At 47.1% G+C, this 13755-nt stretch overlaps 1 protein-coding gene across 4 annotated transcripts in view; it reads right to left on the bottom strand.

The window, feature by feature from the left end:
- PLS3 (plastin 3) overlaps positions 1-13755 on the bottom strand; it is a 63756-nt gene that overhangs the window by 22297 nt on the left and 27704 nt on the right. For all 4 annotated transcript variants that reach the window (XM_028714888.2, XM_077922714.1, XM_028714889.2 and 1 more), the window contains exon 2: positions 5169-5271. The gene's annotated coding sequence lies outside the window, so the exon portion shown is untranslated. The remainder of the gene's footprint in view (positions 1-5168; positions 5272-13755) is intronic.

Below are 13755 nucleotides of genomic sequence, written 5' to 3'. Positions count from 1 at the left end.
CTGTCTACAACCCCTCCCCACAACTTGGCATTCTCCAGACATTTTGGACTACAAATCCCACCATCCTGAAACATCTGGAGGGCAACAGGTTGGGAAAGGCTGGTGTATATATCCCATCCCAGATTCTTATTATCCAAGTCAATCAACAAGCAGACCTGAAATCTCCTAATTTGGCTTGGAGAAGATCTCACAAGCTCACGGGTTTTGCAAAGGAACGATGCTGTACCCTGAACAGTATCAAGGAGGAAGCTCTTTAGGTACCTCCAAGCCTCAATGTATTGCATTAATACTGCCAGCCAGGATGCTTCCATGTGTGATTTATTCGCAGTCTGGTTTTGGGGAGAGTGTTTCCTCAAGGCTCACGTAGAACCAAAGTTTTGGCTTATTATCACTGACAGCATGCTGGGTAGCTTCTTTACTCTTAACTGGTTGAGGTGTCATGGCTTCTGGTCACCCAGGACGGAAATGTTTAAAACAAAACTTGCAAATCAATGGTTCTCAAACTTTTTTATGCCACCACATCCTTGGTTCCATAAACTCCTCCCCAAGTGCTCATTGCCCTATCTTATAAAAAGCATTATTCAAAACAGCGTTTTCCACTAAGGCCGTGATAATAACACAGTAAAATTCCAAGTGATGGCAATTAACTGTGCAGTGCTCAGTGGGGTTATAATTCTTTGATTATGGTGCAGAACAAGTTATACACAGTGTGCATATTCTTGGAAATGTAACAAATAAATAAGTAAATAGGGGTGGGGAACCCGCTTCAGCTGAAGGGCTGCATTTCCTTTGGGGCAACTTCCCAAAGGTCACAGGACAATGGTGGGAGGGGCTAGAGGGAAAAATTGGCAGATTTTACCTGTGCACAGGAGGGTACTTTCTACACAGCCAGATGAGCAAGAGGCATGATCAGAGTTCAAGGCCATATTTCCAACCAGGCAAAAGCACTCAAGGAGAGTACATAGCAAAGAGCAATGAAGGGCTGTGGTCTGGGGAAGAATCCCAAGGGCCAAAGAGAGGGTCACATTTGTGCCCTGGCCCTAAGGCTCCCCACTCCTAAATTTAATAATAATAAAAAAGGATTGTGTGTTTTCAGGTGAATATGGGCTGCCTGGTACCACTCAGGAAAGGAAAGAGCGTGCTGTGAAATGAATCAAAGCAGAGTGTTTTGTTGTGTGGCTAAAGGTGGCCAGCTGCCAGGATCCTTTGTTTGAACTGGCACCAATGAACATTCCCCCTGCCTCTGTTTGCAGAGCGTCTCAATAGGCCCCACTTGCTGTTCCAAGCTAGAGGCTTCAGCATGTGCTTCCAGGTGATGGAGATGTCTGGAGGCCCTGTTTGTCTGGGGTTGCAAACATTTGCTGAGGTTTGGTGCTTTGTTGTTGTTTTTTTATTCTGTGTGCTTAAGAATCCATTTTCACAAGGGTTGTGGGGGAGAAGGCAGAAAACAAGAAAAGGTTAAATAAACATGGCACGCTCAGTGCCCCTTTCCAGCCCAATAATTATATATGCCATGTCCTGTGTCACACATGGCACCAGGTGCAGCAGAGGTAAAACCCTGTCTGAGCCCCAAAGAGGTTGCCTGCCACTGCCAATCTGTTGGTCAGTGATGCCTTCAAAACCCCAAGAAAAACAGTCTGTGAGCTTGAAAGCAGCTTCTGAAGACCCAAAATACTGGCTAATTGTGGGATCTGGAGAAGCAGCATCTTGAGTCGCGCTGGGTTACTGGCTCCAACCACCTGTCAGACTTGGCCCACAAGTAGTGGAGGGTGGAAATGTCCTGGTCCACTGGTTAGATGCAGCTTCCCTACCTCTGATATTTGGGGCAACCTTTCTTTACTTCCTGCCCAGAGTCTGGCTGCTGCCATTGAGTGCCAGGAAGCAATTCTCTACTCCATCCAGCCCCAGATCACTGCAGGTGACCAGGGTAGGTAAAACATGGTGGGCATGGCATGAAGCTTGGCTCATGTGCTTCAGGGATCCATCACTGTGAGGCAGCGTGGCCTGAATGCAGTCCGCAATCTCTCCTGCTCTCAGTTTGTGCCAAACACATGGCATGGATGAGCTGGTGATAGGGACACCTGCCTTGGTGCTGAGGTGGTGGAAGCAGCCTTGAATTTATTAACCTTCTGACCCAGGGCTTGCCCATCTTTTATGGCCAGGTGGCACATCTGCAAATCAAAAAACCTCTGAAGGGCACAGAAAACACTGGGCCCAGGCAGGTGCACCTCTGGGTACCACACTAGCAATCCTCATTCCAGCCCTTACTATCCCTATATATATTTTGAAGCCTGATGCTCAGTTTAGGATCTGTCAAGAAAGAAGGAGTGGAACAAAACACTCGCTCTTCCCCCTGTTTGCTGAACAAAAGCTTTTATTCTGCTAAGCTTTGCAGTTTTCACCTTTTGCAATCAGGACACACTGAGCTCTGCACTGGGAACACACAGAGGTCAGCTGAATAGAGCAAGGCCAGCCTGCTTGCCTCTCCATCACCGTAATTCCATAAAAGCAAAGGGGAGGGAGCATAAGGCTACTAGTGACTACTAGCCACAATGGCTGTGTTCCACTCCCGCTGCTGAAGGCACTATGCCTCTGAGTTCCAGCTGCTCAGAAACAGAAGTTGGGGAGGGGGCTGGTGCACCGGGGTCCTGCTTCCCACAGGCACCAGGTGGCCACTGTCAGAAAGGGTGCCAGGCTGGGTGGACTCTTCTTAAGTTCTCACCTCCCACCAAGCGGGCAATGGCCTTCCAAATGATCTTGGGCAGGGTTTCCCAAACGTGGGTCTTTGTTGGACTACAACTCCCATCACTTCTAGCTAGCAGGATCAGTGGTCAGGGATGGTGTGAACTGTAGTCCATAAACAGCAAGTTTGGGAGACACTGGTCTCCACTGACTGGCAGCAGATCTGCAAGGTTTCAGGCAGGGTTCTCTTCCAGCCCTACCTGGAGATGCCATTGGAGACTGAATGTGGGACCCTCTGCATGCAAGGCAGACCCTCTGCCCCTGAGCTGCAGCCCTTCCCCAGCTCCAGCTTATGTAGTTTACGAGGAAAGGCATTTGGGGTTTTTTACTTAAGAGAAAAGGCAAGTTTAAGAGGGGACGTGATAGCAGCACATAAAAATTATGCATGGAACAGAGATAGTGGATAGAGAAAAGTTGTTCTCCCTCTCCCCTGTACTAGGACTTGTTGACATCCAAGGAAGCTGCATGTTTGAAGATTCAGGACAGATGTGAAAAGGGTACTTTTCCATGCTGTTCAAAGTTAGACTGTGGAACTCACACCCACAAGAGGCTGCTATGGCCACCACCTTGGATAGTTCTAAAAGAGGATTAGTCCAATTTATAGAGGATAAAGCTCTCAATGGCTAATAACTCTGACACATACGTTCCACCTCCATGCTTCTGAATACCAGTTGCTGGGAATCACAAGTGAGGAGAGCACTGTTGCACTCATGTCCTTCTTGTCAGCTTCCAAAGGCAACTGAAAACAGAGTGCTGGACAAGCCGGGCCATTGGCCTGATCCAGCAGGTTCTTCTACAGTTCTTTTCTCCTCCAATGATGACTGGAATAGACAGCTGCTTCTGTGCAATCACACACACAAAAGTTGTCTCAGTTCTTCCAGCTCAAGCCAAAACCCAGTTAGAAAGGGATTTTCCCCATGCATACAGGATCTTTGGGGATTTCCTGGCATCAATGGAGAAGTGGTTCAAAATATACACACATATATATATAATACACAGGACGCGGGTGGCCCTGTGATCTAAACCACTGAGCCTAGGGCAGTTCAAAAAGCACGTCAAGTGCAAGTAGATAAATAGGTTCTGCTCCTGTGGGAAGGTAAATGGCGTTTCTGTGCGCTGCCCTGGTTCGCCAGAAGCGGCTTAGTTATGCTGGCTGCATGACCCGGAAGCTGCCTGCGGACAAACGTTGGCTCCCTCGGCCAGTAAAGCGAGATGAGCACCGTGACCCCAGAGTCATCTGCGACTGGACTTAATTGTCAGGGGTCCCTTTACCTTTATATAATACACACATACACACACAGAGTGCTGTAGTGAAGCAAATCACTACACAATAGTTGCAAGAGGAAAATAAAAAGGGAATGAGAAAGTGTTTTCCATATTCTGCCACTCCTCACTCTCCAGCACTGGGCAAAGGCTGAGAGCACCTGCCTACATGCAACAGAATAGCCATGCAACAACAACTAAACCTGAACATCAGCCAACCTTGGCTGGGTCTAATTCAGATGCGTAACAGTCCTGACCAAGTGTCTGCTGGTCTGGATGCATCAATTCACCTCAGGGACTGGCTGTTTTAAGTCCACACATCATTTAAACTGACTAATGGAAGTGAATGAGTCAATAGCTGAGGTTTTATTTCGTCAACTGCTAAAAACCTGAGGAACACACCCACAGTTTAAACACAGGTTAAGGAGCAGCACCCAGGGGGAGGGCCTGGAGAAGGTGGGGAGAAACTGCAGGTGAGCAGAGCACAGGAAGACTTCAGCCGCAACTGGAACCGGCATTCCCATTTGCTGGTGTGAAGAGATGGTTGTGAGCAAGCCTCACTGACTGATGCAGCTCTCATGTCTCAACAGGCCAACCACACAATGCTACTAGTGTGAGCTGGAGTTACTTCTGGTGCACCCTTGTTTACACCCATGTTGGGAAATGAAAGCAACCTTTATCAGGGAAAAGCAAGAGGGGGGAAACTGGAAAGGCAAGCCCCAGCACGTGGTTCAGTTAGAATGTCAAGACTAAGAAAGAAAAAAGGGCCCTGCTGGATTCAAGTCAATGGCCCATCTAGTCCAGCATCCTGTTCTCACAGGGGCCAACCAGATGCCCGAAAGGGAAAAAAGCCCACAAGCAGGATTGGCACACAAGAGCCCTCTCCTCACCTGTGTTTTCCGGCAACTGGTGTTCAGAAGCATGGTTGCCTCCAACAGTGAAGGCAGAGCAACAGTCCTCATGCCTAATTCATAGCCCCATTTTCCATGAATTTGAACCCAGCCATACAGTTTCTGAGTTTCTCTAAGCAGGATTTGTTGTGAGGATGCAGAATGTGAGGTGGGAGGAAGAAAAGCAGGCATTTCCATGGCCTCTTCCTCCTCCTTGGAGAACCGCTGTGATAAATATACAAATAAGTTGAAGCACCACATGGTTCGCCTTACCTATATATTGTCTTGCGTGGGGGGCAGTCGCCCTCTGAGCCAGGAACACAGTAAAATCACAGCAGACACCAAGTGGAAATCACTGCTGTTGGCTTTTCAAGTCCTGTTGGGGGACAGAAAGAGGGGCAGGGTGGAGAGAAAGACGCATGCAATGGTTAGTAATGCTTCGTTGACTCTATTAAACACGGAGAGAGTGAGGTCAGCTCCTGTTTCTGAAAGCAGAGAGCACTAATAAAACCACTTCTGCTGTTTTAAAATGGAAGAAAAGAGGCTCTGGAGGAGTCGTCCCCCCACCCAGAGGTGCCACAGAGGCCTGCTTAGAGGATGCAGCAATTGGGATGTGGGTTCAAGGGTCAGTTTTCAGCTCTAGGCAGAGCAGAATAGTTTTATGAGCCACCGAACCCCTTTCTGAAGCCTGTTTGAGAGAGAAACTCCAGTTCCACATGGCAGAGGATTCCTATGCAGGAAGCAGCAGCAAAGTCGATAGGGGAGAGCCCCTAGCATCCTGTATTCATCCATCGCATGCAGACCACAGAGAGCATCATTGGTGCAACAAAGCATTGGCTCCTCTCAGTTCCAAGTCCCACAAATCTTATGTCACAGGGAAGCTCCCAGTTGATGCAGGGGCTCTTCATTTACATGTGAGCACAGGAAAGTCCCCAAACTTTTCTGGCTGTGATGGAATCATTCCAACTTCCCTTTCCGCTACTTTATTGGCTTATTTCTCAAAATTTACATATACTGCTCAGTTGTAACCTCAAAACATTTTGTGAAAGGTAAAACACCATATATATATATATATATATATATATATATATATATATATATATATGCAGGTTTTGGTGTCCTCGGGTGTCTTCCCGTGTAAAAGTTGGGGTGTCTAGGCGACGTTTCGACGAGGTCTCACTCGTCATCTTCAGGCTGGTGCTTTCGGCTTCTTGTTACTGGAACAGAGCAGGATCTCAGTAACAAGTATTCCAGTAACAAGAAGCCGAAAGCACCAGCCTGAAGATGACGAGTGAGACCTCGTCGAAACGTCGCCTAGACACCCCAACTTTTACACGGGAAGACACCCGAGGACACCAAAACCTGCATTCCTATACCCGTGAAAATCTACGAAAGCATATATATATATATATATATATATATATATATATATATATATATGTATGTATGTATGTAAAAAGGTAAAGGTACCCCTGCCCGTACGGGCCAGTCTTGCCAGACTCTAGGGTTGTGCGCTCATCTCACTCTATAGGCTGGGAGCCAGCGCTGTCCGCAGACACTTCCGGGTCACGTGGCCAGCGTGACAAGCTGCATCTGGCGAGCCAGCGCAGCACACGTAAGCTGGTAAGCGGTCCCTATTTATCTACTTGCACCCGAAGGTGCTTTCGAACTGCTAGGTTGGCAGGCGCTGGGACCGAACGACGGGAGCGCACCCCGCCGCGGGGATTCGAACCGCCGACCTTTCGATCGGCAAGTCCTAGGCGCTGAGGCTTTAACCCACAGCGCCACCCGCGTCCATATATATATGAGCATATATATATATATATATATATATATATATATATATATATCCATTAAAGAAACATTTTAAAACAACATTTTGCAACATTCAAAAATAATTAAAATAAAAGCTAAAAACCAGCTTAAAACAAATGTCAGATTTCTACATGCCTTGATGGGCTCGCCTAAACAATTCTCAGAGTGGTTTAACAACCAACCCTTCTTCACAGGAGACTTTGGAAACCGAAGCTCTAGAAGGGGAATAGAAGTCTCCTAACAATTCTCAGTACCCTTCACAAACTGGACTTCCCAGGATTCTCTGGGGGAAGCCATATTCATTTAAACTAGAGTGGCAGGGTGCTGCTTTAAATGTTTGGTGGGAATGCAGCTGAATATTTCCTCTCGGGAAGCAAAAGTTAATGTGTGAAGGAGACATCAGATGGGAAAGATCCTCTATTCATGGGGCTGGCTCCTACCACCCATTCCAATAAGCTCAGTAAGAGGAGAGGAGGGTGTTTTCAGATTAAATATCTCCTCCTCTTTTTTGCCATCATCCCTTCAAAGCCTGAAGGATTAATTTACTTCCTTGTTTATCAAATTCCTTCCGTGCCAGAGGCTCTGTTTGTTGCTGAAAGATAATTCTGAAGTTAACTGGCTATAGTGTTCCTTAAAACTTATTTAAAGAGAGAAGAGATCTTGCAGGACAAGATTGCAGGGGTGGAGAGCAGATGAAAGGGTCCTTCAACCTTCTAACTTAGTGGTTCCCAAAGCAATGCCCCCCCTGGGGGGAGCAGGAAGGGGGAATTACCTAGGGGAGGCAAGTGGGCAGCAGAGGGGGGCTGGAGGTGTCAATGACTATCAGACTTTGAAAAGCTGGTGTCACTGGATCATATCTGCTGAATTAATTAAATGAAATAGTTTTAATTGGATTCTGAATCAATGTGCAATTAATTGTTACTGTTCTGGCTTTTCTGTTTTCCTCTTGCCCTTAGCAGGTTGTGCAAACTGCTATTCTGAATAATGCTTTTTACAGGGTAGGGGGCACTGGGGGTGAGTTTATGGAACCAGGTTTATGGGGAAAGGTTTGGGAATCACTGTGTTAACTGGCTGAGTTGCTATTTTCGGGGGCTCTTTGTGCACACCTGGTCCTGCAAGAGAGACATATGCAGGTTTGGATTCTGCTTCTCCCTTCAGTTCCCTTCAGGTCAAAACATTTCCCAAGTGCTGCAGCACTATTACCCCCAGGTGGTACAATGGGTCAGTGTTAACCAGAAGGTTTGTGGTTCACGCCCTCCCAGGGATAGCTGTGGGAAGGATTCCTGCACTGCAGGAAACTGAACTACAAGATGGCCCTCTGGGTCCCTTCCAACTTGCAATTCTGTGATTCCCATCATTTTGGATGGTGATGGACAGGCACTCTGGAAGCTGCCAATGGTCCATGTAGCTCAGTAGTGTCTGCACTGACAGACGGCAGTTCTCCAAGGATTCAGAGAGGGGCCTCCCCCAGCCTCACCCAGAGATGCTGAGCATTGAACCTGGGACCTTCTGCATGCAAGAAATGTGCTCTGCAACTGAGCTATGGCTCAGTTCCACAGCTCAAGAGCATCTCTGCTTCTGCATTTTTTCATCCACACCCTCCGTGTTTTATTCCATCATCTTTGCGCTTCCTTTTCCCTGTTCAACACTTCCATTCTCTGCTCTAGCCAAACTCCCTTAAATGAATAGCCGCTTACACATTCTTCTTGCTTTCTAACACTTGTTAGATTAGGGCAAACGAACGTCATGCATACTCAGCAGCACAGTCAGAGCCATAGTCAATTAATTAATTAATCTACTGCATTTTCTACAAATAGGTCTGGGCTCAAAGTGGTACACAAAAACTCAGGAGTGGCTCTCAGAGCCAGAGATCCCCCACCCCTGGGATAGCTCAGTGGGTAAAGAAAACTCTTAATCTCAGGGTTGTGGGTTTGAGCCCCACGTTGGGCATTGCAGGGAGTTGGGACTAGATGGCCCTCGTGGTCCCTTCCAACTCTACAGTTCTATGATTCCTTTGACCGGCAGCTGTTCTCTGGCTGGTCACTATAACATGATGCTGGACTAGATGAGCCTGTGACTGATTCTGCAGCACACTTCTTGTGTTCTGCCCGAGTCCCTGGAGAAGCCTCTTGCCCATCACCTAACAATGGAGCCTTTGAACTTTCTGCATGCAGAGTAAGTGCTCCAGCCAGCCGGCTGCAATTCCTCCCCAATACTTACATTAGAACAGACTAGAAAACATACCAGATCCTGCTGCCTTAGCGTTAAGAACCTCCATTGTGGGCTACTTTACTCTGAGTTGCCTAGAAGTTTAGCTACTGCTAACAAAACACCTTTCCAACATCCATTAAATCTGGTGCAGTCTGAGAAACTATGAAATCAGCATCCTAGCAGCTGTGACATAACCTGCAACTATCTGATTTTTAAAAAGCCACACGATTATAAGGGCTCGGAACTTGCTTCCAAGCGTGCTTACAGGGAACCCACCCAAAAGACTGCTGACATTGTCTCGATGACAATGTTGCTATTTGTTCACTCAAGGGAGGCATTAATCTCAAATTAGTTAAACGTTGGCTTTTGCTTTCTGAATGCAATCGGATGCCATGACAAGGGAGTAAACCACGAGGCCAGGGAGAGGCCAGGGAACGCCCAGCTGGCAGGGCAATCCTGTGGGAGAAGCCGGCACAATTAGATCATGCTGACTAAGGCCAGACTCACAGCCCTGCCTAGGAGACAAGGAGGCAGGGGAAAGGCAGCAGCTGCCTGGTCTAGAGCATGATCCACTTCACCTGATGAATGGGCTGCCACCAATGTTTCAGCTAGTGTCAAATGCTTTTGTGTGTGTGTGTGTGTGCCATTTGCAGGTCATAGTTAAGAGCCCTGGCACTTTCCTTTCCACATGAACTAGCTACTAATATTCACAGGCATGCTCCCAATGGGCGGTGCCCTATGTGCACGCCCACGTTTCACTTTGCTCCTTCACATGCTGTGGCTGACCCCCTTAAAGCCACTTCTGTTCACATCCTGCGGCAGCTATGTGGAGACTTTTTCATCCAGTGGGCCAGAGGCAGAAGCAGGCAGAGCAACAACTGTAAGACTGCCTGTATTTAATTATTGCATTTCTATCCTGCTTCCCCCACCCAACCAAGGAGATCATGGTGGCCTATGTGGTTCTCCTCCTCCTTGTTCAATCTCCACAACAACCCTCTGAGGCAGGTTAGGCTGAGAGGCAGTGACTGCCCGAAGTGAGCTTCAAGGCCCAGTGAGGATTTGAACCCTAGTCTTCCAGGTTCCAGACACTCTAGCCCAGGGTCAGCAAGGTTTATCTTGCCTGGGCCAGATCATGCGTGTGCATGAGCGTGCATACCCATGATTTTCAGCGTCTGCGCAGACGTGCATTTTTGGCATCTACGCATGAACAGACATGATTTTCGGTGCCGCAGAAGTGAGTTCCCATACCACGCTGCACCGGTCTAGCACAGCGCGTGGGCGGGCAGCTCAGCGGTGGCTCGTGGACCAGTCAAACGACCTCTGCGGGTTGCTTCCAGCCCATGGGCCTTAGGTTGCTGACCCCTGCTCTAGCCATTAGTAGGCTAGTTTCTTCCTTCTCTCTCTCTCCCCCTCAGGCAAGCAAGAGGCATTATCAGAAGTCAACAGCACATTTCCTGCAGGGCAGAAGCAGGGCTAGACAGTAAGTACTGGAGGATCACATTTGAGGGTGACGGGAAGTGAGATGGAGATGTGCTCAAGAGAGGGGTATTGGGTGTTGCCCATCCTATGCTCAGTGCTTGTGGCAGGGGGACCCTCGCAACATCTGGTTTAAACTCATGTTTATTTATTTTTCCTTTGGGTAGCCACCACTGGAATGTATATTAGATGACTGCTTGTAAACAAGCCAGCCCATGACCCGTGGATATTTCAAGCTGTGCCAGAGCTACAAGAAACAGCAAGCAGGGAGGAAGAGTCTGTCTACACAGGGCGAGCCTCTCTCTTTAGGCCAGAATTTGACACTAGCATACAGAATTATGAGTATTTTACGAAGTTCTAGCTAGTCCTTAAACATTTGAACCTGGCTCACAAAAAGGGCCAGGGGTGGCGCCAAGGAATCGGAATTAATTTTCCCACCTGTGCCTGCCCAGCTGGTTTCATTCAGACAATAGACATGAACCATGGAGAAATAGGCTATTAATTATGCTGTGGGTGTCCTTTCCTCTAACCAGAAGCAAAGCATAATGGAAATTCTCCTGTGTTGATCACAACAGCTAGTGCAAAAGGAGCTTCCCTTCTTTCACATTGCAAATGCACTTCAGCAGTCTGCTTGGTTCTGGACTACAGCTCCCAGAAGCCTCAGTCCGGGATGATGGGAGTTGTAGTCCAAAACATTTGGGGATAAAACTATGGAACTCAAGTCCCACAAGAGGCAGTAATGGCCACCAACTTAGATGGGGGAGGCAACTATTGATGGCAACTATCCACAATGGCTATGCTCCGCCTTCATAGCTGGAGGCAGCAACGCCTCTTGAGTACCAGTTGCTGGAGGCTGCAGGAGGGAAGAGAGGTAATATGCTCAAGTCCCACTTGGGGGATTTCCATTACCATTGGCATCTGCTTGGCTGCTGTGAGAACAGGATGGATGCTGGACCGGGTGGGCCATTGGCCTGGTTTTATGTTCTTATCAATAATAATAATAATAATAATAATAATAATAATAATAATAATAATAATAATAATAATAATAATAATAATAATTTATTATTTATAGCCCGCCCATCTGGATGGGTTTCCCCAGCCACTCTTGGCGGCTTCCAACAAAATATTAAAATACAATAATCTGTTAAACATTAAAAGCTTCCCTAAACAGGGCTGCCTTCAGATGTCTTCTAAAAATCTGGTAGTTGTTTTTGACATCTAGTGGGAGGGTGTTCCACAGGGCGGGTGCCACTACCGAGAAGGCCCTCTGCCTGGTTTCCTGTAACTTGGTTTCTCGCAGGGAGGGAACCGCCAGAAGGCCCTCAGAACTGGACCTCAGTGTCTGCATAGAACGATGGGGGTGGAGACGCTCCTTCAGGTATACTGGATCTAGAAATTAGTTCATCCAGGGGGTCATTAAACTGAAACATCCCTGGGCTTGTATCCAACAGAGTGCTAAGTAAGCATCCCGTTGTCAGTGCAAGGATTCCCTTATGCACAATGAGATTTTCCTCCTCTCCCCCCTCCATGCTCAAACATGCACCCTGCACTCTCCCCAAATATGATCTAGGAGATTGGGGAAAAGCCTCAGAACAGTTTGGGGGGGGGGAGGCAAGCAGGAGGAATCGTAGAGTTGGAAGGGACCCTGGGGATTATTTAGTCCAACCCCTGCAACGCAGGAATGGGGTGCTGGTCCCTGACACCAGGTTATGTCTCCCAGTGAGCACGGGGCCAATCCTGTGCCCCCCCCCTTCCCCACAACCCCAAGTCTGGAGGTGTAGATATAATCTAGGAGTCCCCCACAGCTGCACTTCCCTCTGGAGGTCCTTCAAAGCCCAGTTCAAGTGCAGGAAGGATGACTGCCACTCCATAGTTAAAACAATGGAGGCAGTGATGGCCAGCAACCCGCCACCGTCAAGGGTGATATGTCTCTGAATATCCATTGCTGGGATAGAGCATTTGAAATTCAGCAAGTGAAGTTTGCACTTGGCTAGTAGCCACTTACAACCAAGTGAAGATGCCTGGATACCAGGATTGGCACCTGACGTCTCTACCATTTGGAGGTACATGCCTGTGGATCCTGTTTTCACACACTAGCAAGACATTCTGTAGAATTCTATCTGTTATATTTTATCTGCACATTCGGAATGAATTTCAGGAACTGAAATGTCCTATTAAAAAATACAACTTTTGAGCCGTCTGGCCCCCAAATGGCAACTAGGCATTTTGTTTGGGCTTAAGGAGCCATCCTGGTTTAAGGAGCCATTTGGTGCCTGGCTTATATGTATCTGAATTTCTAACACTGGCTGGGAATCATGAGTTGGGTCCTGCCTGGGTGCTTCCAATTAGGGCATGCTCTTGACCACTGTCAGAACATAGTGCTGGACTAGATGAGCCATTGGTCATTGTTGTTAAAAACAATTTAAAACATTCAAAAATGATTAAAATCAATGCTAAGGTAAAAACCAGATTAAAACACATGTCAAATTCCTACATGTCTGGATAGGCTTGGTAAGACACATATTTTCACTGAAAAGAGCACAGCGAAGGTGTTTGCCTGATGCCAACCATAAGGAGTCCCAAAGAGTGAGTGCTGCCACACTAAAATATACATTTCTAAAAATGTGAAGGATAATACCTTTCACATCTACCCAATGTATCTTTTAAGAGACCTCTGGCCCTCCTGATGTTGCTGTATTAATACTACTACCATTATTACTACTCATAGTACTAGTACTATTAGTTGCTGTTGTACCCTTATAATAGCTTTGCTTTAGGATGGTTTTGTTTCCTCTGTGTTTGAATGGGCCTTTTTCAGGGTGGGGTTTTATTTTTCTGTCCCGAAGCCCTTTCCACACATACTGTGGAAGTTATACAAACAAAAATTTGAAGAAAAGAAATCCAGTCACTTTCTGTTCCAAGTGACCTACACTCAGAAGAATCCAGGATCAAAAAGGTTAAGCTCTCATATCATCTAACTGTTTAGCAGCAGCAACAAGCAGAGATTACAAAAAAATAGAATAAAGAACTCTTGGAGCCGGCAGAGCAGAGTACTTACTCAATCTCCTTAAAGGTATGAGGAGTGAAACCTTTCCACATTCCTCTACCTGAAAGCCAGCAGCTTTCAGCATCTTTCAACAGTTCTTTTACTGGGTCCACCACCTCCCAAGGAAAGAAAACAAATAAAACTCAGCAAGGTCACCACAGCTCTCAAGCAGTCAGGCAGAGGCTGCCATTAGGCCACAAAGATTAGGACCGAGACGGCACAAACACTGCAGATCATAAACAACACATTCTAACAGGAATGAAATAAAATAAATTTCAAACTGCCAGCGAAGGCATTCCTAGCAAGAAA

This window comes from Podarcis muralis, chromosome Z (assembly GCF_964188315.1).
Source record: "Podarcis muralis chromosome Z, rPodMur119.hap1.1, whole genome shotgun sequence".
NCBI lineage: Eukaryota > Metazoa > Chordata > Lepidosauria > Squamata > Lacertidae > Podarcis > Podarcis muralis.
This window is presented reverse-complemented; position numbering and strand designations above follow the sequence as displayed.